Genomic DNA, 26,195 nt, shown 5'->3' with positions numbered 1-26,195 from the left:
GGCTCTTACCCTCCGCCAACCCACTTAATGACATGTAGGTAAAACGTACGGGTTGGTTATATGGTTACCACCCAGCGTATTAAATGATTTCGCTGCGTACAGGAAATTATTTGGCTTGTTACTCAGTGCTGAATCACCCTGAGTGAGTGGATGATAGGCGCCCTCATCCATCTATAAAAAAACACATACCGGTATATACTTAAATTTTATCCCCGCGACAGATGTAAATTATGGTCTACTTCCTGTGACATAGGCAAGATGAAAGAAAGAGGGAAAGCACAATGGTAAAGGAAAATATATCGACTTGCAAGTACCGTACATTCATTAGTCTATAACGCGTAAATGAAAGGCGCGCAAACGGAGAGACATACACCGCAAGCGTCAGTCAAGTACGAGACTGAGAGACGCTGGAGAAGCGATAAGATTTGTAACCATTTGTAGTCGTATGAGAGAAACAAATGTAACTAGCCTTTTGCTTGCAACTGTACACTAGTGAAACAAATAGGACAGGACTTTTGCTACCGACTGTAATTGAGTGAGAGAAACAGATGTGGCAAGATTTTTTTTTGACACTGTAGGTGAGTGAGAGAAATTGGAAATAAGAAGACTTTTGCTAGCAGCTGTAAGGTAGTGAGGGAGACAGGAATTGTGGGATAACTTTTGCTGATAACTATACACCAGAGAGAAACATGGGTGTGGTGGGAGAGGCCAGAGAGAGACAAGAGACCTTTCCTCGTCCCTGCTGCTTTGCCACCCGCTGGAAAATCCGACTTCTAAAATTAGTGCTCTCTCTCTCTCTCTCTCTCTCTCTCTCTCTCTCTCTCTCTCTCTTTGTGAACGAAACATTACGTACTGAGTCATGAGGCAGGCAGGAAACAGTGGTGCCTGCTCGTGTTTTCAGTTCGTCTTAATGAGCTCCCTCGGGGTCTAGACTTCCCACAGATTTTCAGCCAGTATTGCATTTTTCTTTATTATTTTATTATTATTATTATTTATATCCAAGGGGTGGTTGGGGTTTATTGCTCATGTAATGCCACTCAGGGATGAGTGAGGCTGGTCACTCTCATCTTTAATATCAGGACCAACTTGCCTAGCCCCGGGCTCCTATGCTTCTCATGGGGCAACAAAAGATTAGATGATGCATGAAAATGAAATTATTATTATTATTTTAAAGAAAAGTGTTAATCGTGTTTTCGCGCGTCAATCCATCCCACCGTATTATCCCTGGGGCAAACAACTGACTTGTTACACACAAACTGTTAAGGATACACGCCTAGGAAAAATACAGTGCCAAAACACACACACACACACACACACACACACACACACACACACACACACACACACACACACACACACACACACACACACACACTGCGTTGCCTTAGAGTACAAACACACTGGTACCGCAAAACACAGAAACAAAACGCAGTCACAACATATGGACAGACTTACTAAAATCCCTTACAGAAATATTAACATCACAAACCATGGAGAAATTCTTACCACGAATTATAGAAATAAGTTACCTCGAAATATATATATAAAAAAAAAAACGATAAATCCCCCTCACCGTTCGGGATTACTTTGATATTCCACTCTAGGTAATACCAAAGGATTTAATATTACTGAAGCGATTAATAGAGGCTTGAGTGTGTCAGTATATTTCACTGCATAATTGCTTCTAGTTTTCTTTGCAAGTAGGCATAAGGAACGGATCGATAGTATAAAAAAATAATCTTGGATGATGAAAATATACATGAAGCGTAAATGTCTAAGTAATTTGACGAGACGTGAATATTTTTAAGATCTTCAGTTTCGTAATTTTTGTGTATGATGTAAAGATATATATATGTTTTTGTTTTTGTCTTGAGGATGTGGAGAAGAATTATTTTCTTTGCGTAGCACTGGAGGCTCAGAGAGAGAGAGAGAGAGAGAGAGAGAGAGAGAGAGAGAGAGTTGGCATCTTATTTATAGCCACAGCTCGATGAGACTGTTATGCAAATGTCCACATAATACTTAGCTTCTCTTTCTCGTTGCCGAAGCCTATCCTGGTTTTATGAACATTTTCCAATTTCAAAAAAAAATAAAAAAATCCCATGATAGTCACATAAACTCACATCATTATCATTACTATATACCTTTTCTTCCTCGTCAGTATCTGCCTTTCACGATTTTTTATCCTATGTGCTCCCAGGGCCACACTTTCATTGTATTCTCGCTGCTAGTTATTACTTTTTTGTAGCCGTGATGAGCTCTCGTATGTGTCTGTGAAAGTTGCCATCACCTTTGTCACTACCAGGCCATCTTGTTGTTGCCGTGCGATTATGTTTAGTATATTCTTTCTAGTTGCACATCTATGCATTGGCTATAGCCTATGTATTAAATCTCCAGAGTATATACTGTATACACACACACACACACACACACACACACACACACACACACACACACACCTGTGTATGTGTGTATGAACAGATGTTCCCTCTCCCACACCAGATTTCTTGAGAGCCTCTTAGATTCCACCATTATTCCTCGCCCAGCCTTCCCTGCCCGACCCTCTGTCTAATCGATGGCAATTCTATTAGGTCACAGATATTCACTTTCGTCTCTCACGGCCAATTCCAAGGTATTTCACTGAACGCCCTCTTGCCACTAAAAAGTACCGTGAATATTCTGTGTTTCCTGACTTCAGGTAGCTACAGCGAAAGACTCATTGGTATTTTCAACTTTTGTTGTTGTTGTTGTTGTTGTTGTTGTACGATAGGATAAGCCGAATGTTCGTACCTATGGATAAACCTTAAATCGCAAAGTCTAGTTATGACTGTGGCTGGTATCCCCCTCGGTTAAGTAGCTCCGTAAGACCTTTTCCTTTTTTTTTTTTTTTTTTTTCTATGCAAGAAAGAAGGAACGAAAAGCCGGGAGCCCGCAAACCATTCCTTCCAAGAAATAAACAAAAACAATACAAAAGAGAGCCAAATTCAAGATTCGTGCATTTCGAGATGCCTGGACACATTGCGTTTGAAAGACTGGAGATCATAGTAAGTAGGAAATGCAGAAAGAGGGAAACAGTTCCAGAGTTGACCTGTTGCATAAATAAAGGACTCTGAGTAACATTTAACTTTTGCATTAGAAAGTTGGACAGAAAGGGGATGAGAGTTTGTTGCTAGACGGGTGCGTAGCTCCCGTCGTAGAGGTGGAGGGATGCAAGCAGACAGTTCAGAGGAGCAGTGACCATTGAAGTAACGATAGAAAAGAGATAAAGATGCAACAGTGCAGAGAAGAGACAGAGGTTGAAGGTAGCCAGTAAGAGGAGGAGAGTTAATGAGATGAAAAGCCTTTGACTTCACCCTATTGAGAAAAGCTGTATGTGGGGATCCTCCCAACACATGAGAGTTGTACTCCACACAGGGGCGAATAATACCTGTGTATAAAGTCAACAACTGTGCAGGGGTAAAGAAGGTACGGAGTCGGCTTCGCACACCCAATCTCTTGGAAGCAGATTTTACAAGTGATGCAGTATGATCTTTCCAAGATAAGTCCCTGGTGAATGAAACCCCAGGCATGTTCAAGGATGATGCAGGATTGAGCTGGATATTATTAAACATTAGTGGGTACTCCTATGGAGGACTGTGTCGGGTTGATAGGTGTAAAAACTGAGTTTTTGGTGCATTAAAAACAACAAGATTTACTTCGCTTATTGCACCTTACTGTCCTCGTCTGTGTTCCATAAATCCTTTCACTATCGCTATACTCCGCGTAAATTACATACATGTTAACAACCCATGTCCGAAAATAAATCATTAAAGAAGAGGTGCTAGGGAGCTTCCTTAACCGACGGGAATAGGAGTCTGTGATATCTTAAAGACAATGATATCAAAACAGTAAGGTTCCCCTGTCCAACCATCCCTTCACCAGAAGCAGGCAGGAAAAAGTAAGAAGGACTGCCATGCAGCACAGAAAATCCACTGGGAAGAATGAATGGGAATTCCAATCTCGAAATCCAGCAACTTGTCATCATCCATTGGCTTTGAGAATGTCAGGAATGTGAATAAATCCCTCCAATCCTTTGATGCTTTTTATATGTTTTCGTGCTATCTCCTGACGATTTTATTCACTCTGGAACACACATTTCGAACTGGAGCTAATATATATAAGCTTCACTAATTCTCTGTTAGATATCTTCCCTAAGCCAAGGAAAATGGTCTAGTGGGGCTGCAGGAATAACAGAAAAAAAAAATCTTCCTGTAAATGAGTAGGTTTAATAATAATAATAATAATAATAATAACAATAATAATAATAATAATAATAATAATAATAATAATAATAATGTCACGGGGGGATGTAAATTTAAGAATTAAAAATGCTTAGATATTGCTCGAAAGTACAGACAAGGAATTGACTTGTGAAAATCAAGTAGTAAGTTTTACTTTATGTGGCTTACTTCGCCGATTCTCTAAGGACGAGAATTTTATAAATTTTCTCAACAGTACACAGCAGAGACTAATCGCTCACGAATGCTGATTTTTAGTACTGTTAGCCTCTTGAGAAAGTGACTCCACCCCTGACAATCAATAATGCTAATGATAATGGACAGGTTCTTTCCGGTGCTTAACTCCTGGCTGGCGCAACGTATTTAAGTTTGATACAAAAGGACTGGCCTAAGTACCAGTTATGAATAATGTATTGAGTTTGTGCAAACTAGGAGCGGCAAAGAGAAGTAAGCTTAATGTGGAGAAATGAACACGATTCTAATTACATTAAGCTCAAAGAAAAGAACAGTAAATTTATTTATTACAATAAAATAAATTTATGTTATATAAGTCTCAAAATGAACTCAAAAAGGGAATTCACGGTCACTGAGGGACTCATGAATTCAAATAACAAAGGAAATACACTCACTCGCTCATTCAAAAACTAATCATACTTAAGCCTAGAAAAACGAAAGGAAATACTGGTCAGTGGAGGGAAAGACTGGGCATCTGCATGATGAACACCAAGCGCTGCTATTCGGTGCTAAGCTCACTTCGCCGATCACCGTCTAGATGGAGATTCAGGAAATCACCGTACAACGGAGACTCTGCTCTCTTCACTGGGCACAAACGATCCTACTCTTGAGGCGATCCAAAGCTGACTGAGTTCAAACTGGGAAAGGGATGAGAGATGACCATGTTCACAGGAAGTAGACGTGGCTTAACTTCGACGGTCAACGGAGAGAGGGCGAATGATATACACACGCAATAAAATCACTCAGTGAAAGCACTTATGTCGTGCATAAGAATGGTCACTTATGAAACAGTGACAAATGTTCTGAAAACCATCCAGATCGAAGTGCATACGAGGACGATGGTTGAACTGAGTGATGCCCAGTGAGAATTCCACTAGAGTTCGTGGTTTTCTCACCAAAGTACAATGTCACGAATTTGTATAAATACACACTCGCGCGAATTCGTGACAAATAATAATCATCATCATCATCATCATCATCATCATCATCATCATAATCATAATCATAATCATAATCATAATAATCATAATACCAACAACAACAACAACAACAACAATAATAATAATAATAAATAGTAATAATAATAATAATAAATAATAATAATAATAATAATAATAATAATATAAAAATAATAATATTAATAACAATAATGATAATATTAAAAATAGCAAAAAGAAGAAAAGCTCATTCAGTAACGTTTACCAGAAAAAGGTTTTTACTTGACTCAGGTTGACCGGAACAGCCATTAGGGCCAGGCTGGGTTATTTGTGGTGCTTCCCTTTACCGTAATCAACATTAATTACAAAAACGGCAGCTGCACTTTCGCTTTATATGAGCCGGCTTTAAAGCAGGAGCCGTGTTTACTTTTTCTCCCGTCTAGCGCGGGAAAAAACGAGTCTGTCTTGCTGTGAATTGGCAGGGAGCAGCAGCAGCAACAGCAGCGGCGCCACAGTGACAGCACCGCATACTGTAGAACCAGCTGCACACCATACAGTAAGCAGTATCGCATAAGACCAGCAGAATTGCATAAATTTACTAAGACACGCGAGGAAAAATAGACGCTTCTGCCAACACACACACACACACACACACACACACACACTTCCGCTATATAGGAGACACTGGAACTAAAAAAAATTACACAATTCAATCCGCTTGTAAGAGATTCAGCAAAGACATATGCTAGTCCATGTGAAACGAGTCTGTTGCTTATCACAGCATCATCATCATCATTTAATCGTCATCACATTCACCGTCGTTATCATCATCATCGTCATCATCATCATCATTACCTTCACCACGACCACCATCATCATCATGACCTTCACCACCACCATCATCATCATGACCTTAACCACCACCATCATCATCATGACCTTCACCACCACCATCATCATCATGACCTTAACCACCACCATCATCATCATGACCTTAACCACCACCATCATCATCATGACCTTAACCACCACCATCATCATCATGACCTTAACCACCACCATCATCATCATGACCTTAACCACCACCATCATCATCATGACCTTCACCACCACCATCATCATCATGACCTTAACCACCACCATCATCATCATGACCTTAACCACCACCATCATCATCATGACCTTCACCACCACCATCATCATCATGACCTTAACCACCACCATCATCATCATGACCTTAACCACCACCATCATCATCATGACCTTAACCACCACCATCATCATCATCATGAGCTTAACCACCACCATCATCATCATCATGACCTTAACTACCACCATCATCATCATGACCTTAACCACCACCATCATCATCATGACCTTAACCACCACCATCATCATCATGACCTTAACCACCACCATCATCATCATGAGCTTAACCACCACCATCATCATCATGAGCTTAACCACCACCATCATCATCATGACCTTAACCACCACCATCATCATCATGACCTTAACCACCACCATCATCATCATGACTTTAACCACCACCATCATCATCATGACCTTCACCACCACCATCATCATCATGACCTTAACCACCACCATCATCATCATGACCTTAACCACCACCATCATCATCATGATCTTAACCACCACCAACATCATCATGACCTTAACCACCACTACCATCATCATGACCTTAACCACCACCACCATCATCATGACCTTAACCACCACCATCATCATCATGACCTTAACCACCACCATCATCATCATGACCTTAACCACCACCATCATCATCATGACCTTAACCACCACCATCATCATCATGACCTTAACCACCACCATCATCATCATGACCTTAACCACCACCATCATCATCATGACCTTAACCACCACCATCATCATCATGACCTTAACCACCACCATCATCATCATCATGAGCTTAACCACCACCATCATCATCATCATGAGCTTAACTACCACCATCATCATCATCATCACTTTCACCATCGTTATCATCATCATCATCATCATCATTTCCTCCACCACCACCATCATCATAATCATGACCTTCACCACCACCACAACCACCATCATCCTCATCATCACTTTCACCATCGTTATCATCATCATCATCATCATCATTTCCTCCACCACCACCATCGTCATCATCATCATCATCATCATCATCACCATCACCTGTTTCCCCACCCACGCCAAATAGTCTCCATCATTGACATATCCCGGCAACTAAACCCAGCAATCTCTTGAGGGGGAGGGAGTCAACGATATTTGCCTTGTTCCGCTACAGTTTAAGAGCCATGGAAAATATCATAGTAGTAGTAGTAGTAGTAGTAAGAGAAGTAGTAGTGTCATCGTTGTTGTTGTTATTGATGTTGTTGTTGTGGCAGTCTGGGGTCAACTGCGGGTCACCTGGGCATCGCTGACCCTCTAATTACGGCATGTTAATTACTTTCATCCAGCGACCTATTTTATATATTAACCCTTTCGGCCTGGTGAGGGAGGGGGGGATGTGAGCTGGGAGCATGACTGTGAAATGGCGGGGGACGGGGCGACGTGGAGACGATGTGTTTGTGGCCACCCCTTATGGGATTAAGGCGTCTGGCAATAGATAGACAGATAGCCTGATTGCGTATTTTCCACCTAATTTTTGCCATCCCCTTATATATAATTTTCTTCGGGCCAGGAGGGAGATCTTGCAGGGAAGGGACTAGAATAATAACAAATAATAATAATAATAATACCGTAATAATAATAATAATAATAATAATAATACCGCAATAATAATAATAATAATAATAATACCGTAATAATAATAATAATAATAATAATAATAATAATAATAATCCATCCATCATCCAATCCTACGTTGCCCCATGAGGAGCGTAGAAGCCCGGGGCTAGGCAGTTGGTCCTGACATTTAAGATGAGAGTGACCAGCCTCACGCATCCCTGAATGGCATTACATGAGCAATAAACCCCAACCATCCCTTGGATATAAACCCGCACCGGCTCAATCCGACTGGAGCGCAATAATTACCCACTAAACCACCAGGCGCCAAAATTTGGTTATATGGTTACCACCCAGCGTAGTAAATGGTTTCCTGGCGTACAGGAAACCATTTGGCTTGTCACTCAGTGTAGAGTCACCCATAGGCAGAAGGAAGAGGCAGAATGAATGAAAGAAAGAAGAGGGAATGTAAAGTCACCCTTATGCAGAAGGACGAGGAAAGAATGAAGGAAAGACAGAAGAGGATGGGAGGAAAGAAAGATGGAGGAGAGGTAAGGGCAGACACTCGAGAGCAGCACCACATCGAGTGAGTGGATGGTGAGCGCACCCGCCACAAATAATAATAAACATCATCATCATCATCATCATCATCATCATCATCATCATCTATCCCAAGATGATTAACATCGTCGGAGATACAAGTTATTCTATCTATCTATCTATAGCCCGACGCCCTAATCCCGCAAAGGGTGGCCGCAGACAAAACGCCTCCAAGTCACTCTGTCACCCACCATTTGACAACCCTCCCGCCAACTCACCCCCCCCTCCCTCATATACCTCTCAACTCCATCCCTCCACCTCATCCTCGGTCTACCCCTCCCTCTCCCTCCCTCCACCTCACCTACATACACCCTCTTAGTCAGTCTTTCATTCTCCATTCTCTCCACATGTCCAAACCACCTCAGTGTATTTCTCCTAATCTTCTCAACCACATCCACATCTACCCCACAACGTTCCTTCACTTCTTCATTCTTCAACCTGTCCCTCCATGTCACTCCACATGCTCCTCTCAGGTAACTCATTTCCACTGCTCTCACTCTTGACTTGTTCCCCTCTTGCAAGGTCCACGCCTCGCTTCCATACGTCAGGGTAGGGATCACAATACTATCATGCAGTGACTTCTTAACTTCCATACTCACCTCCCTATTTGTCATCACTGCTTTCAGTGAACCAACAACCTTCTTTCCCTGCTGTACCCTTTCACGTACTTCATCCCCCAAAGTTCCATCCTTACTCATCACACTACCCAAGTACTTGAATGCACTCACATTCTCCATATCCTCACCATCCAACCTCACTGCACACTCTGTGACTTCATTCCTCTCAAACACCATAACTTTACTTTTGTTTACATTAACTTTCAGCTTCCTCCTCCATCATCATCATCATCATCATCATCATCATCATCATCATCATCATCATCACACTGTCCCAGATTCATTCACCAAACCTTGCAACTCCCATTCATCTTCACTCAACAATACTGTATCATCAGCAAACAGCAACACCGGAAGCTTCCAAATCTCACCCTCATTCATTAGAGCCACCCCCACATCCACTGCCCTACCTTGCACCTCCTTTACAACCCCATCCATGTATATATTAAACAGCCATGGAGACATCACACAACCCTGTTTCAGTCCCACATTGAGATCAAAGAACTCACTCAGCTCACCATCCACTCGCACCGTAGCCCTAGCTCCCTCGTACATACTCTTTACAGCACTCAACAATTTCTCCTCCACTCCATATATTCTTAATACCTTCCACATACCTTGCCTATCTATTCTGTCATAAGCTTTCTCCAAGTCCATGAAGGCAGCATACACTTTCCTTCCCTTCCCTAGATACTTCTCCACTAAACATCTTAGAACAAATATCTGATCTACACACCCTTTTCCCTTCCTAAATCCCCCTTGTTCTTCTCCAACTAGCTCCTCTGTCATATGCCTAACCCTATCAATGAGTATTCTACCATATATTTTACCAGTCACACTAAGAAGGCAAATACCCCTATGGTTACCACATACTTCTCTCTCCCCTTTTCCTTTGTACAGAGGAACAATTATACCTGATTTCCAGTCCTCTGGAACCCTTCCCTCTTCCCAAGCCAATCTACACAACTTCCATATCCACTCCACAACAATCTCACCCCCATACCTAAGCATTTCACCACACACTCCATCAATTCCTGGGGCCTTTCCCAGCTTAATCTTCTTCATCGCTTCCACTACTTCCGCCCTACTGATCTCTTCCTCCCTCCTCTCATCTCTTCTTCTCCCAGCCATTCCCCAACCACTTATACTCACAATGCTCTCACTCTCTACATTCAACAAATCCTCAAAGTGCTCCTTCCATCTCCTCAATTTCTCTCTCTTCTCCACCAACAATCTATTATTCCTATCTTTCACTCCCCTATTATTTCCCCTTTCACACTACCTTACTTTCTTTACCTCCTTCCAAAACAATTTCTTACTCTCCCTCCAATTCACACTCAGATTCCTCCCAAACTCTTCATCCACTTTCTTCTTACTCTCCTTCACCAGTCTCTTAACCTCCCTTCTTCTGCTCACATATACCTCTCTCTTCTCTCTCAATCATCTTCTCCCCTACCTCTACTCGCCAACCATTCACCATATGCCTTCTTCTTTTGTTCCACAGCTCGTTTCACCTCATCATTCCACCATGCTGTCCCTTGCACACCCTTGCATCTCCTCCTCACTCCACAAACTGCCTCACACGCTGCGCCTATCTCTTCCTTGAATATCTTACATACGTCTTCCACCCCTTCCATCTGCTCTAGCTCATACCTTCCCAATCTTTCTTCCACTATGCTCTTATACTCTGTCATTTTCTCACTATCTTGCAATTTCTCCACTCTTCTCACAGGAGCTGCTTCCTCCTGTCTTCCCCTTCGCCTCCTCAACCACTTTCTTTGCATCTTTACCTTGGCCATCACTAAGTGATGGTCCGAGACTCCATTCCCCCACCCTCTCCACACTCTTGCATCCAACACTTGTCTTCTCATTCGCTCATCCACACACACGTAGTCTATCATTGCCTTTCGTTCAACAAGTTCACCATCCATCCTTCTCCTCACTCTCCATGTATACCGGTGGATCATCTTATGACGAAAGTAGGTGTTGGCTATTGCCAACCCCTTACCAGTACAGATGTCCACCAAAGCACTACCATTCCCATCTACTTCAGCTGGCACACCCCACTGACCAACCACTCCATCCACTCGTACATTCCCAACTTTGCCATTCATGTCTCCAATCAACAGCACTCTCTCGCTCCTCTCAAACTTGTCCATACATGCTTCTACTCTCGCCCAAAACTCATCTTTCACTCTTGCCACTCGATCCTCTGTTGGAGCATACACACATACAATCGCCCATGCTTGTATACCTACTTTCATCCTCACCCATACAATCCTTGCACCCACTGTTCCATACTCTCTTATATTTTCCTTCCAATTCTTGCTTATCATCAGACATACTTTCTCTCTTGCCCTCTCATTCTCACTGACTCCCGCACATATACCTACACCATAGTCCCATTCTCTCACCCTTTCACCTTCCCATTTAGTTTCAGTCAATCCACATATATCCACTTTTGCATCCTCAAGCACCTGAACAATCTCTCTCTCTTTCACTTCATCATTCACTCCTCTCACATTCCATGTTCCCACCCTAAGAATGTCCTTTGTCCGTTCCTTAGTCGTCAACGTATGGTCCGTCCGGGTCCGAGGCGCTTTGTTAGCTTTTTTAGTTAGTTCTTTTTACGGGGTGGGGCACTAACCCACCACCAACCCTTTTAGTCGCCCCGTACGACAAGCAGGGATACAAGTTATTGATATGGAAAAAATTAGGGCATCAGACAGAGAAAGTTGAAGCACCATTAAGAGATTTATTTAGCTTTTGGGTGACCTTGTTTTTAGTGAAGGGCTGGATGAAAGCTACAGCTAACTACACATGCACTGCAACTTGTTTCCGGCCGGAACTTCATTTTTTTTTTTTCTTTTTTTAAGTTTCGGCTCCTGCAGGAACTTTAAAAAATTGAAGTTCCGGCCGCAAACCAGTTCCAGTGCATCTATAGTTAGCTGTACCGGAACTTATAATTTACTCGTATGTGATACTGGATAATCTTTTCCAATTCTACAGCCCTTTTTTTTTTTTTTTTTTTTTTTTTTATTCAGCCATGTAAAATATTATTTTTTCTTACTTGCCACCTTCATCAATTGCATAAAAGTATATATTGGTTAATGAAATATACTTGAGTTATGTATATACAAAATTATCATAGAAAACTTAATATGCTCTGTATGACATATAGTTGATCAAGAGGAAAATGTTTACCTTCTCTGTGGACGTGATAAAACTGGCACAAAATTTATTCATTAGTTTCTTGCCAGCATCTGAGACGGGGAAGTGTGAAAGATTCTGCTGGAGGAAAAGACGTTGTTCTCCAGTCCGTAATGGCCAGCGTGTGCGTGTCTGCTGGTACACATTGCCAGCTTCAGAATGCAGTCTTTCAGAGCAGACTGATGAAGCAGAGCAGGACAAATACTTTCTAGCAGCTTTGGAAATTATAGGATAAACTATTCTAAATTCCTTCCAGTATTTCATGGGGTCGTGGTTCCTTTCTTTTTCTATTCCACAAGTTCAGTTCGGTTCCGGCCGAAACTCGATATGCTGGTTCCGGTGCATCCCTACAACTACCCCCCGGCCCAGTTCATAAATTATCATCGAAAAACTGTAAATTCGTTTCTTTGTAACGCATTGTATCATTTGTAAAGGCTCCCATATGCTTCCATGCCTTGGCCTTCTTCACCTAATGGCGGCTCTCCACACTGCTCGATCTCTGGCAACCACTCCTATTCAGTCTGTTATCCCAGAGGTGGAAGAAAATAAATGAAAAAAATAGATTAAAAAAAATATCCTTCTCTTACGTATCATGTCTAAGGCCCTTACATTCGTCAGTTAAAGCCCTCTAACAGCTTTTCCTAAGCGATTTATTTTGCTTATTGTACCTTGTCTTCCGCTTCTGTGCTAATTAATTCTAATATAACCATACTCAGCATATATAACGTACAAAAGGATATTGGCCAACCGTGCCCAAAAATAAATCGGTAATGAAGACGTGTTAGACAGCTTCCTTATACGACGAGAATAAGAGCCTTATGTATGGGCAGAGACGCATCAGTAAGGAGGCTCCGTAGCACCTCATCCTCAGCGATTTATTCTTGGATCAGGCCAGTTGATATCATTTGTATGTCGATATTGCACAGAGAGAGAGAGAGAGAGAGAGAGAGAGAGAGAGAGAGAGAGAGAGGGAGAGAATTACGATCGGAGTAGGGACGTAAAACTAAAGATAAGGAGTAAGGAGGCTACCTAGCACCTCTTCCTTAGCATTTTATTTTTGGACACGGCTGGTTAATATCCTTTTGTACGTTATTTATGCAGAGTATGGCGACATTAGATGGGTTGATGTAACGCAGGGCAGGACAGTAAGGTGAAATATTAGGTCGATTTATGTAATTCAGGGGAGGATAGTATGGTGTAATAAGCAAAATAAATCGCTTAAGAAGGTGTTAGGGAACTTCCATACGCGACCAGAATACGGCCCAGTGTGTCAGGCAGTGTGAGTAGCAGAATTTTTGCCAAGTAAGCTTCCAGTCACTCTGCTGGTACATATTTTAGCTGTAGTAGTAATAAAGGTAACAGTAGTAGTAGTTTTTGTTTTTGTAGCAGTAATAATAATAATAATAATAATAATAATAATAATAATAATAATCTATCTATTGCCAGACCCCGTAATCCCGGAAGGGGTGGGCACAAACAAATCGCCTCCATGTCGCCCTGTCCCTCGCCATTTCACTGCCCTGCTCGCAGACCTTCAGTACGTCTTAGGGTCTCCATGCAACTCTTTCTTAGGCGCTTCGATGCGATCTCGTCTTTCTTTAGGCTGTTCTAGCCACTGCCAGACGACTTCATTCAGCTTAGAAGAGTGCCGTGGCAGTGAAAGGGTTGATAAAGGCGGGGTCTACCCACTCTGGTTCGAAAAGCCTCTCCACAGCTGAGTGAAATCGTCTGATATGAGAGTAAATTTTTTACAATGTCGTCAGAATGAAAGAATTATTATTTTTTTCATCCATCCATCCATCATCCAATCCTACATTGCCCCATGAGGAGCGTAGGAGCCCGGGGCTAGGCGGTTGGTCCCGACATTTAAGATGAGAGTGACAAGCCTCACTCATCCCTGAATGGCATTACATGAGCAATCAACCCCAACCACCCCTTGGATATTAACCTTCACCGGCTCAATCCGATTGGAGCGCAATAATTACCCACTAAACCACCATGCGCCAAAATTTGGTTATATGGTTACCACCCAGCGAAGTAAATGGTTTCCTGGTGCACAGGAAACCAGTTGGCTTGTCACTCAGTGTAGAGTCACCCACAGGCTGAAGGAAGTGGAAAGAATGAAGGAAAGAAAAACAGAAGAGGGAGTGTAAAGTTACCCGTAGGCAGAAGGACAAGGAAAGAATGAAGGAAAGAAAGACAGAAGAGAATGGAAGGAAAGAAGAATGGAGAGGAAAGGGCAGACACCCGAGAGCAGCAATACATCGATTATTATTACTCACTCTCATCTTAAATGTCGGGACCAACTTGCTTAGCCCCGGGCTCCTACGCTCCTCGTGGGGCAACGTAGGATTGGATGATGGATGGATGGATGGATTATTATTATTATTATTATTATTATTATTATTATTATTATTATATCTATCTATCTATTGCCAGACGCCGCAGTCCCGTAAGGGGTGGCCATTTGACTTTGAGTTATTTGTTTTACGGGGAGGGGCACCAACCCTCCACCAACCCACTTGTTGACACGTAGGGAGCACGTATGGTTTGGTTATATGGTTACCACCCAGCGTTTTAAATGGTTTCTTGGCTTACAGGAAACCATTTGGCTTGTCACTCGATGTAAAGCCACCTATAAAGGAAAGAAAACCAATAAGAAGTGACAGGAAAGATGGGAGAAATAGGAAGAGAGGAGGGCAGGCACAGAAAAAAGAATGATGAAGGCTAAGGAAGAAGTAGGCAGCACTTGAAACTTCAAGTGAGTGGATGATGGTCGCCACCACCTACCACTGTTATTATTATTATTATTATGATTATTATTATTATTTTTATTATTATTATTTTTATTATTATTATTATTATTATTATTATTATTATTTTTTTTTTTTTTATTATTATTATTATTATTATTATTATTATTATTATTATTGTTATTATTATTATTATCATTATTATTATTATTATTGCTACAAAAACAGCTACTACTGCTGCTACTACTACTACTGCTACTACTACTACTAAAAACTGCTACTACTACTACTACTACTACTACTACTCCTGCTGCTACTACTACTGCTGCTGCTGCTGCTGTTGCTGCTACTATTTCTCCTACCACAACTACTGCTACCACTACTACTACTGTTACTGTTATTATAATTATTACTATTAATACTGCAATAAAAACAACTACAGCTACTACTTTTTCTACTACTACTGCTACTACTACTACTACTACTATTATTATTATTATTATTATCATTATTTTTATTATTATTATTTTTATTATTATCATTATTATTATTATTATTATTATTATTATTATTATTATTATTATTATTATCATTATTTTATTATTATTATTATTATTATTATTATTATTATTATTATTATTATTATTATTTACAGCTGATCTAAGCAGAAGGTGCCAGGGACAGGAAGCGCTGGTGCCTGCCCTGCTGGAGTCTAGGGAGTTAGTTACAGTTCTCTTTTCACCATTTTCTCTGAACCATATCATTTCAACTAAGAGCAAGGAAGTAGACGGAAATTTCCAAGGCATGATATGATAAAACACGTCTGAACTTTGTGTATCGTTGCGTATTACACTGTGCAATGTGGCGTGCAGGTTGATCACTGCCATACTACATTCACTTTTACTTGGCCTAGATTCTGGTCCTTTTGTAGCTTATGACACGAAGCTCACTGGCAGAAAAAGACAGTTCTGTAAATCTACGTTCTTTCCATAGCACTTTTTCATGACTAGCATAATTTTCTAGTGTTAATCTCATCCTACAGTTCGAACAACTATGACAGATTAACATTAGACTATGGCGCTAGTCAAGAGGAAGTGCTATGGAGCGGATGTAGGGCTGCGTTATTGTCTTATTCTGCCACCGAACTGTGACAAGAGATGGCCACTAGACTATGATGCTAGTCACGAGGAAGTGCTATGGAAAGGATGCAGGGCCATGAATACCCCACAGGCAACGCCAGTAATAGTGACAGCATTGGTGACGATGACGATTATGGTGATGATGACGATTATGGTGATGATGACGATTATGGTGACGATGACGATTATGGTGATGACGATTATGGTGATGACGATGATGGTGATGACGATTATGGTGATGATGATGATTATGGTGATGACGATTATGGTGATGATGACGATTATGGTGATGACGATGATGGTGATGACGATGATGGTGATGACGATTATGGTGATGATGATGATTATGGTGATGATGACGATTATGGTGATGATGACGATTATGGTGATGACGATGATGATTATGGTGACGATGACGATTATGATGATGATGACGATTATGGTGATGATGACGATTATGGTGATGACGATGATGATTATGGTGACGATGACGATTATGGTGATGATGACGATTATGGTGATGATGACGATTATGGTGATGACGATGATGATTATGGTGATGATGACGATTATGGTGATGATGACGATTATGGTGATGATGACGATTATGGTGATGATGACGATTATGGTGATGACGATGATGATTATGGTGATGATGACGATTATGGTGATGATGACGATTATGGTGATGACGATGATGATTATGGTGATGATGACGATTATGGTGATGATGACGATTATGGTGATGATGACGATTATGGTGATGACGATTATGGTGATGACGATGATGACGATTATGGTGATGATGACGATTATGGTGATGATGACGATTATGGTGATGATGACGATTATGGTGATGATGACGATTATGGTGATGATGATGATGACGATTATGGTGATGATGATGACGATTATGGCGATGACGATTATGGTGATGATGATTATGGTGATGACGATTATGGTGATGACGATGATGATGACGATTATGGCTATGACGATGATGATTGTGGCGATGAGGATACAGCCACATCGGCATCAAACCCCAGTGCACCTCGTCCAGCCTCATTATATAAGTTAATTGGGGCATGGGGAGGGCAATTACCAGGTGACCTCATAATTATCAACAAGGAGGCCAGCCGGAATACCCTGACACCACGGATTTTTTGCCGTGGGGGAGGGGAAGGGGGAGAGATGAGTGGGGAAGGGAGGAGATGCGTAGGAGGGGGGGAGGGGGGAGGGGAGATGAATGGGGATGGGAGGAGATGCGTAGGAGGGAGGGGGGAGGATGAGTGAGGAAGAGGGGAGAGGGAATAAGAGGGAGGGGAGAAGTTAAGGAGGGCGGGAGGTATGTGTAAAAGAAGAAATGGAAGTGGAGGGGTGAATGAAAGGGTAAGGGTCTGGAAAAGGGAGGAAAGGAGAAAGAATGGGAGGGGGAAAGAGAGGACAGGAAAATGAGAGGGAGGGGGAGGTAAAAGAAGAGCAAATTGTGGCAAAGGCGGAGGAGAAGAGGTGATTAAGTGATGTTAAAGAGAGGAAGAGAAGGGGGAGGAGGTGAGGGAAGGGAAGGGGAGGGGAGGGGAGTGGTGGGGAGGAGAGGGAAAAGGGGAAAGGAGGGAGGGAGAGGGAAAAGGGAGAAAGAGGGAGGGGAACGGGAGGGATTAATAAATTGTGTGGAAGGGGGAAAGAAGAGACGGGTGGAAGGGAAGAAGGGGAAAAGGAAAGTGTAGGGGTTGGAGTGAGAAGGGGAAAGAGAGGTGGGGGGTGCAGAGGGAGGAGAGGTGGGGATGTAGGGGGGGGGAGAAGAAGGGGTATTAGAGGGAGGGGGGTCAGTGGGATGCAGGTAATGGCGTCGTAAATAGCGGGCTCGTCGTAAAACTAGCGAATCTGGACACGGTTTTGCCTTATGGGGTCACTTTTGCTATTAGCGCTGGTAGGAAATAATAATAATAATAATAATAATAATAATAATAGTACTGCTGCTACTACTAAATAATAACTATATTACTGTTACAACTTCTGCTACCAATAATGATAATAATAACGCGATGTAAGGAGTAAGGAACGATCTGTCTATCTGTCTGACTATCTATCCATCTGTCTCTCTCTCTTCATCTATATATAACATACGGACAGTAGATTTTCTCTAAGACGTACATTATCAAACGTGACTGCAGGTTGGCCATTACATAACTTTTTTTCAATGCTTTCTCGTTGTCTGATGGCTCGTGTTGCGTCTCCTTGAAGCCTGGCGGTGATGTCTCCGTAGGCGGCCATGTCCTAGGTTGTGGTGTCAGCTATAATGTAGATGTTTTGCTTCGGATTCAGGAATTTCATCTCTCCAGAGCCTTTCTCGGCGAAGGGAAGATCTTTCTAGGGTTGTACAGTAGTCCTGGTAGGAATGGTTAACGTTGGTCGGTGAGGATTTTTATATATCTCGCTGGCGAATCAGAGGTGAAGCTTAATTAGGATACTGCACTCTGATTGGCTGTTGGGTTCAGGTGGCTGGTGACGTCATCAGTTGGCCTGGGTCCTGGCTTGTTGCACATCTCATGCTTGGCAACGCTTGTAAATCTTGGCCTTGGACATTTATGGAAGGGTTAAAAGGGAAACATGACGTGTGCATAACAAGCTAGAGACATTGGCATAAATATTTTCAAATAATTTTGACAGAGGTTCAGACATACATTACCAGAGAGTTTATCAGTCATTTCACATTCAGAGAACGTGTTTTTTGTGTACAGCGCCGTGCGTTACCACAATTAATAGTGTTTTTTTGTTTTTCGGGCAAAATTTCCTACTCGTGGAATTCCCTGCCTTGATTCACACTGTCGAAGGTCTCAGTCCTCTCATTATGGCTAACTGGATTCAGGAAAGTCTTGACTGGATGAGGTATTGTGGCTTACGATCGAACAACACGAGAGAGAGAGAGAGAGAGAGAGAGAGAGAGAGAGAGAGAGTGTGTGTGTGTGTGTGTGTGTGTGTGTGTGTGTGGTTTGAATTCCAACACTGGTAGGCTACTGGAGTTATGCTAAACGCCTTTATTAAATTCCAAAATGCTAATTTATATAAAAACATCACTAAAGACTTAGTAATGGCTTCTGTATGGCTGACTTTCGATATTATGGGCATAGGAAAATAATGATGATGGTGATGATGATGATAATGAGGATGAGGATGATCATGATGGTAATGAGGGTGATGGCGATGGTGGTGATGATGGTGATGATGAAGTTAACTATCATGGTGATACTTTTTCAGCATTGCATTTCAGTGTGAAAGGGGTAATAGTAGGGGAGTGAAAGATAGGAATAATAGATTGCCGGTGGAGAAGAGAGGGAAATTGAGGAGATAAAATGAGCACTTTGAGGATTTGTTGAATGTAGCGAGTGAGAGCAGTGCGAGTATAAGTGGTTGGGGAATGGCTGGGAGAAGGAGAGATGAGAGAAGGGAGGAAGAGATCAGTAGGGCGGAAGTAGTGGAAGCAATGAAGAAGATCAAGATGGGAAAGGCCCCAGGAATTGATAGAGTGTGTGGTGAAATGCTGAGGTATGGGGGTGAGATTGTTGTGGAGTGGATATGGAAGTTGTGTAGATTGGCTTGGGAAGAGGGAAGGGTTCCAGAGGACTGGAAATCAGGTATAATTGTTCCTTTATACAAAGGAAAAGGGGAGAGAGAAGTGTGTGGTAACCATAGAGGTATTTGCCTTCTTAGTGTGACTGGTAAAATATATGGTAGAATACTCACTGATAGGGTTAGGCATATAACAGAGGAGCTAGTTGGAGAAGAACAAGGGGGATTTAGGAAGGGAAAAGGGTGTGTAGATCAGATATTTGTTCAAAAATGTTTAGTGGAGAAGTATCTAGAGAAGGGAAAGAAAGTGTATGCTGCCATCATGGACTTGGAGAAAGCTTATGACAGAATAGATAGACATAGGTATTGAGAATATATGGAGTGGCGGGGAAGTTGTTGAGTGCTGTGAAGAGTATGTACGAAGGAGCTAGGGCTACGGTGCTAGTGGATGGTGAGCTGAGTGAGTTATTTGATCTAAATGTAGGACTGAAACAGAGTTGTGTGTTGTCTCCATGGCTGTTTAATATATACATGGATGGGGTTGTAAAGGAGGTGCAAGGTAGGGCAGTGGATGTGGGGGTGGCTCTAATGAGTCTATCTATCTATCTATAGCCCGACGCCCTAATCCCGCAAAGGGTGGCAGCAGACAAAACGCCTCCAAGTCGCTCTGTCACCCACCATTTGACTACCCTCCTCCCAACTCACCCCCCCCCTCCCTCATATACCTCTCAACTCCATCCCTCCACCTCATCCTCGGTCTACCTCTCCCTCTCCCTCCCTCCACCTCACCTACATACACCCTCTTAGTCAGTCTTTCATTCTCCATTCTCTTCACATGTCCAAACCACCTCAGTGTATTTCTCCTAATCTTCTCAACCACATCCACATCCACCCCACATCGTTCCTTCACTTCTTCATTCGTCAACCTGTCCCTCCACGTCACTCCACATGCTCCTCTCAAGTAACTCATTTCCACTGCTCTCACTCTTGATTTGTTCCCCTCCTGCAAGGTCCATGCCTCGCTTCCATACGTCAGGGTACGGATCACAATACTATCATGCAGTGACTTCTTAACTTCCATACTCACCTCCCTATTTCTCATCACTGCTTTCAGTGAACCAACAACCTTCCTTCCCTGCTGTACCCTTTCACGCACTTCATCCCCCAAAGTTCCATCCTTACTCATCACACAACCCAAGTACTTGAATGCACTCACATTCTCCATATCCTCACCATCCAACCTCACTGCACACTCTGTGACTTCATTCCTCTCAAACACCATAACTTTACTTTTGTTTACATTAACTTTCAGATTCCTCCTCCTACACAGTGTCCCAAATTCATTCACCAAACCTTGCAACTCCCATTCATCGTCACTCAAAAGTACTGTATCATCAGCAAACAGCAACACAGGAAGCTTCCAAATATCACCCTCATTCATTACAGCCACCCCCACATGCACTGCCCTACCCTGCACCTCCTTTACAACCCCATCCATGTATATATTAAACAGCCATGGAGACATCACACAACCCTGTTTCAGTCCCACATTGAGATCAAAGAACTCACTCAGCTCACCATCCACTCGCACCGTAACCCTAGCTCCCTCGTACATACTCTTTACAGCACTCAACAATTTCCCCTCCACTCCATATATTCTTAATACCTTCCACATACCTTGCCTATCTATTCTGTCATAAGCTTTCTCCAAGTCCATGAAGGCAGCATACACTTTCCTTCCCTTCTCTAGATACTTCTCCACTAAACATCTTAGAACAAATATCTGATCTACACACCCTTTTCCCTTCCTAAATCCCCCTTGTTCTTCTCCAACTAGCTCCTCTGTCATATGCCTAACCCTACCAATGAGTATTCTACCATATATTTTACCAGTCACACTAAGAAGGCAAATACCCCTATGGTTACCACATACTTCTCTCTCTCCTTTTCCTTTGTATAAAGGTACAATTATACCTGATTTCCAGTCCTCTGGAACTCTTCCCTCTTCCCAAGCCAATCTACACAACTTCCATATCCACTCCACAACAATCTCACCCCCATACCTAAGCATTTCACCACACACTCCATCAATTCCTGGGGCCTTTCCCAACTTAATATTCTTCATCGCTTCCACTACTTCCGCCCTATTGATCTCTTCCTCCCTCCTCTCATCTCTTCTTCTCCCAGCCATTCCCCAACCACTTATACTTGCACTGCTCTCACTCTCCACATTCAACAAATCCTCAAAGTGCTCCTTCCATCTCCTCAGTTTCTCCCTCTTCTCCACCAACAATCTATTATTCCTATCTTTCACTCCCCTACTATTTCCCCTTTCACACTGCCTTACTTTCTTTACCTCCTTCCAAAACAATTTCTTACTCTCCCTCCATTTCACACTCAGATTCCTCCCAAACTCCTCATCCACTTTCTTTTTACTCTCCTTCACCAGTCTCTTAACCTCCCTTCTCCTGCTCACATATACCTCTCTCTTTTCTCTCTCATCTTCTCCCCTACCTCTACTCGCTAACCATTCACTATATGCCTTCTTCTTTTGTTCCACAGCTCGTTTCACTTCATCATTCCACCATGCTGTCCCTTGCACACCCTTGCATCTCCTCCTCACTCCACAAACTGCCTCACACGCTGCGCCTATCTCTTCCATGAATATCTTACATACGTCTTCCACCCCTTCCATCTGCTCTAGCTCATACCTTCCCAGTCTTTCTTCCACTATGCTCTTATACGCTGTCATTTTCTCACTATCTTGCAATTTCTCCACTCTTCTCACAGGAGTTGCTTCCTCCTGTCTTCCCCTTCGTCTCCTCAGCCACTTTCTTTGCAGCTCTACCTTGGCCATCACTAAGTGATGGTCCAAGACTCCATTCCCCCACCCTCTCCACACTCTTGCATCCAACACTTGTCTTCTCATTCGCTCATCCACACACACGTAGTCTATCATTGCCTTTCGTTCAACAAGTTCACCATCCATCCTCCTCTTTACTCTCCATGTATACCGTTGGATCATCTTATGCCAAAAGTAGGTGTTGGCTATTGCCAACCCCTTACAAGCACAGATGTCCACCAAAGCACTTCCATTCCCATCTACGTCAGCTGGCACACCCCACTGACCAACCACTCCATCCACTCGTACATTCCCAACTTTGCCATTCATGTCTCCAATCAACAGCACTCTCTCACTCCTCTCAAACTTGCCCATACACGCTTCTACACTCGCCCAAAACTCATCTTTCACTCTTGCCACTCGATCCTCTGTCGGGGCATACACACATACAATCGCCCACTCTTGTATACCTACTTTCATCCTCACCCATACAATCCTTGCACCCACTGTTCCATACTCTCTCATATTCTCCTTCCACTTCTTGCTTATCATCAGACATACTCCCTCTCTTGCCCTCTCATTTTCATTGACTCCTGCACATATACCTAAACCATATTCCCATTCTCTCACCCTTTCACCTTCCCATTTAGTTTCAGTCAATCCACATATATCCACTTTTGCATCCTCAAGCACCTGAACAATCTCTCTCTTTCACTTCATCATTCACTCCTCTCACATTCCACGTTCCCACCCTAAGAATGTCCTTCGTCCGTTCCTTAGTCGTCAACGTATGGTCCGTCCGGGTCCGAGGCGCTTTGTTCGCTTTTTTAGTTAGTTCTTTTTACGGGGTGGGGCACTAACCCACCACCAACCCTTTCAGTCGCCTCGTACGACAAGCAGGGATACTGGGGGAGTATTCTTGAAACCCCCCTACCCCCAGGGTGAGATTTGGAAGAGTCCGGTGTTGTTGCTTGCTGATGATACAGTATTGTTGAGTGAAGATAAATGGGGTTTGCAAGGTTTGGTGAATGAATTTGGGACAGTGTGTAGGAAGAGGAATCTGAAAGTTAATGTAAACAAAAGTAAAGTTATGGTGTTTGAGCGAAATGAAGTCACAGAATGCACGGTGAGGTCGGATGGCGAGGATATGGAGAATGTGAGTGCATTCAAGTACTTGGGTAGTGTGCTGAGTAAGGATGGAACTTTGGGGGATGAAGTGCGTGAAAGGGTACAGCAGGAAAGGAAGGTTGTTGGTTCACTGAAAGCAGTGATGAGAAATAGGGAGGTGAGTATGGAAGTTAAGAAGTCACTGCATGATAGTATTGTGATCCGTACCCTGACGTATGGAAGCGAGGCGTGGACCTTGCAAGAGGGGAACAAGTCAAGAGTGAGAGCAGTGGAAATGAGCTACTTGAGAGGAGCATGTGGAGTGACATGGAGGGACAGGTTGACGAATGAAGAAGTGAAAGAACTTTGTGGGGTGGATGTGGATGTGGTTGAGAAGATTAGGAGAAATACACTGAGGTGGTTTGGACATGAGGAGAGAATGGAGAATGAAAGACTGACTAAGAGGGTGTATGTAGGTGAGGTGGAGGGAGGGAGAGGGAGAGGTAGACCGAGGATGAGGTGAAGGGATGGAGTTGAGAGGTATATGAGGGAGGGGGGAGTGAGTTGGGAGGAGGGTAGTCAAATGGTGGGTGACAGAGCTACTTGGAGAAGTTTTGTCTGCTGCCACCCTCTGTGGGATTAGGGCGTCGGGCTATAGATAGATAGATAGATAGATTTACTTGAACAATTTTGTATGAGTACTCCTTTGCACACACACACACACACACACACACACAGGCGATTATAGTCACCTCTCTAGGCGGTCGATGAATATATCTACCAAACTGGAAAGACCAAAAATATGATGTTATGAAACTTTTTTTTTTCTTTTTATGATTCTGAAAACAATTACTGCTGTTGACAGGATGAGAAAGATGTGCATTTGTGTGTGGGGGGGGGACGAAAAATAAATTCTCACTTTTCACCAGTAGCATTAATCATCGCTCATTCTCTCCAATAAAGAGAGTATGTTTTCACTTCTGATTGTTTGTTTGTTAGCAGGATTACTCAAAAACTAAAAGAGAGATTTGGACCATATTTGGTGGGTATACAGCCCATGTCCCAGGGAACAATCGATTAACTTTTGGCACCGATCCGGATCATATTACAGATTGTGGATCTGGAAAACACTTTTTGCGAAACCCTAATCAGTGACCAGAAAACCTAACGCATTATGAAAAGTGGTTTGGAAATTACGTTGCCCTTGTCGGAGAGATGCGCTCCACTGAGTGCCCAGCTGGCGTGGTGTTAACACAATGAAAAATGAAAATAAAATGGCAATTTGATCTCAGAGGGTCGAATATTACTTTTTTTTTGCAGTTTCGTAGCTGAAAAACACCGTGTATAATGAAAAATAAAGATTTGCTGACGCCTTGATTAGATGAGGGTGTTTAAGGTATGAAAAGGGACACTCTCTCTCCCTCTGTGTGTGTGTGTGTGTGTGTGTGTGTGTGTGTGTGTGTGTGTGTGTGTGTGTGTGTTCCTCCTCCTCCTGCCTCGACTCTTTCCCCCGCCTGGCTCGTTTCTTTCCTGCCTTCACGAAATCCCCTCTTTCGTCAGAATTAGAGAAGCATTTCAAAACTCCTTCCTATACAGTCTTCACATCTCTCTCTCTCTCTCTCTCTCTCTCTCTCTCATGTAGTGTTTTTTTAATGCTCTCCTGTCCTCAGAGGGTATAAGACGAAATGCATGAACGATGAGAAATGAAGGTGGGATGAACAAGTGTCGTGCTTGTGGTGTACAGTACGTACGTGTAGTGTAAACTGTACTGTGTATGTGCTGCTTGTGGTATGTGTGCCATATAGATACATACGTACATACAGGCAGACAGACAGACAGACAGACAGACATACATACTGTATAGACAGACAGACGGACAGCCAGGCAGACAGACAAACACACACACACACACACACACACACACACACACACACACACGCACACACACACACACACACACACACACACACACACACACACACACACACACACAGAAAGGAGGGAAGAAAATGCCACTAAACAAGAAGGGAGAAAGGAAAAGAGGAGATAAAGAAACATCGGAAGGGAAAATGAAAGAGAGAAGTTGAGGAAAAAAGACAGAAGAAAGACAGAAGTAAGTAAGACATGGTGAGAGAAAGAGATAAGTGAGTTGAA

Source organism: Coenobita brevimanus, chromosome 12 (assembly GCF_032717465.1).
Source record: "Coenobita brevimanus isolate Jiangsu-jjx chromosome 12, ASM3271746v2, whole genome shotgun sequence".
Taxonomy (NCBI): Eukaryota; Metazoa; Arthropoda; class Malacostraca; order Decapoda; family Coenobitidae; genus Coenobita; species Coenobita brevimanus.
The sequence above is the reverse complement of the archived record's forward strand: the minus strand, read 5'-3'. Positions refer to the sequence as shown.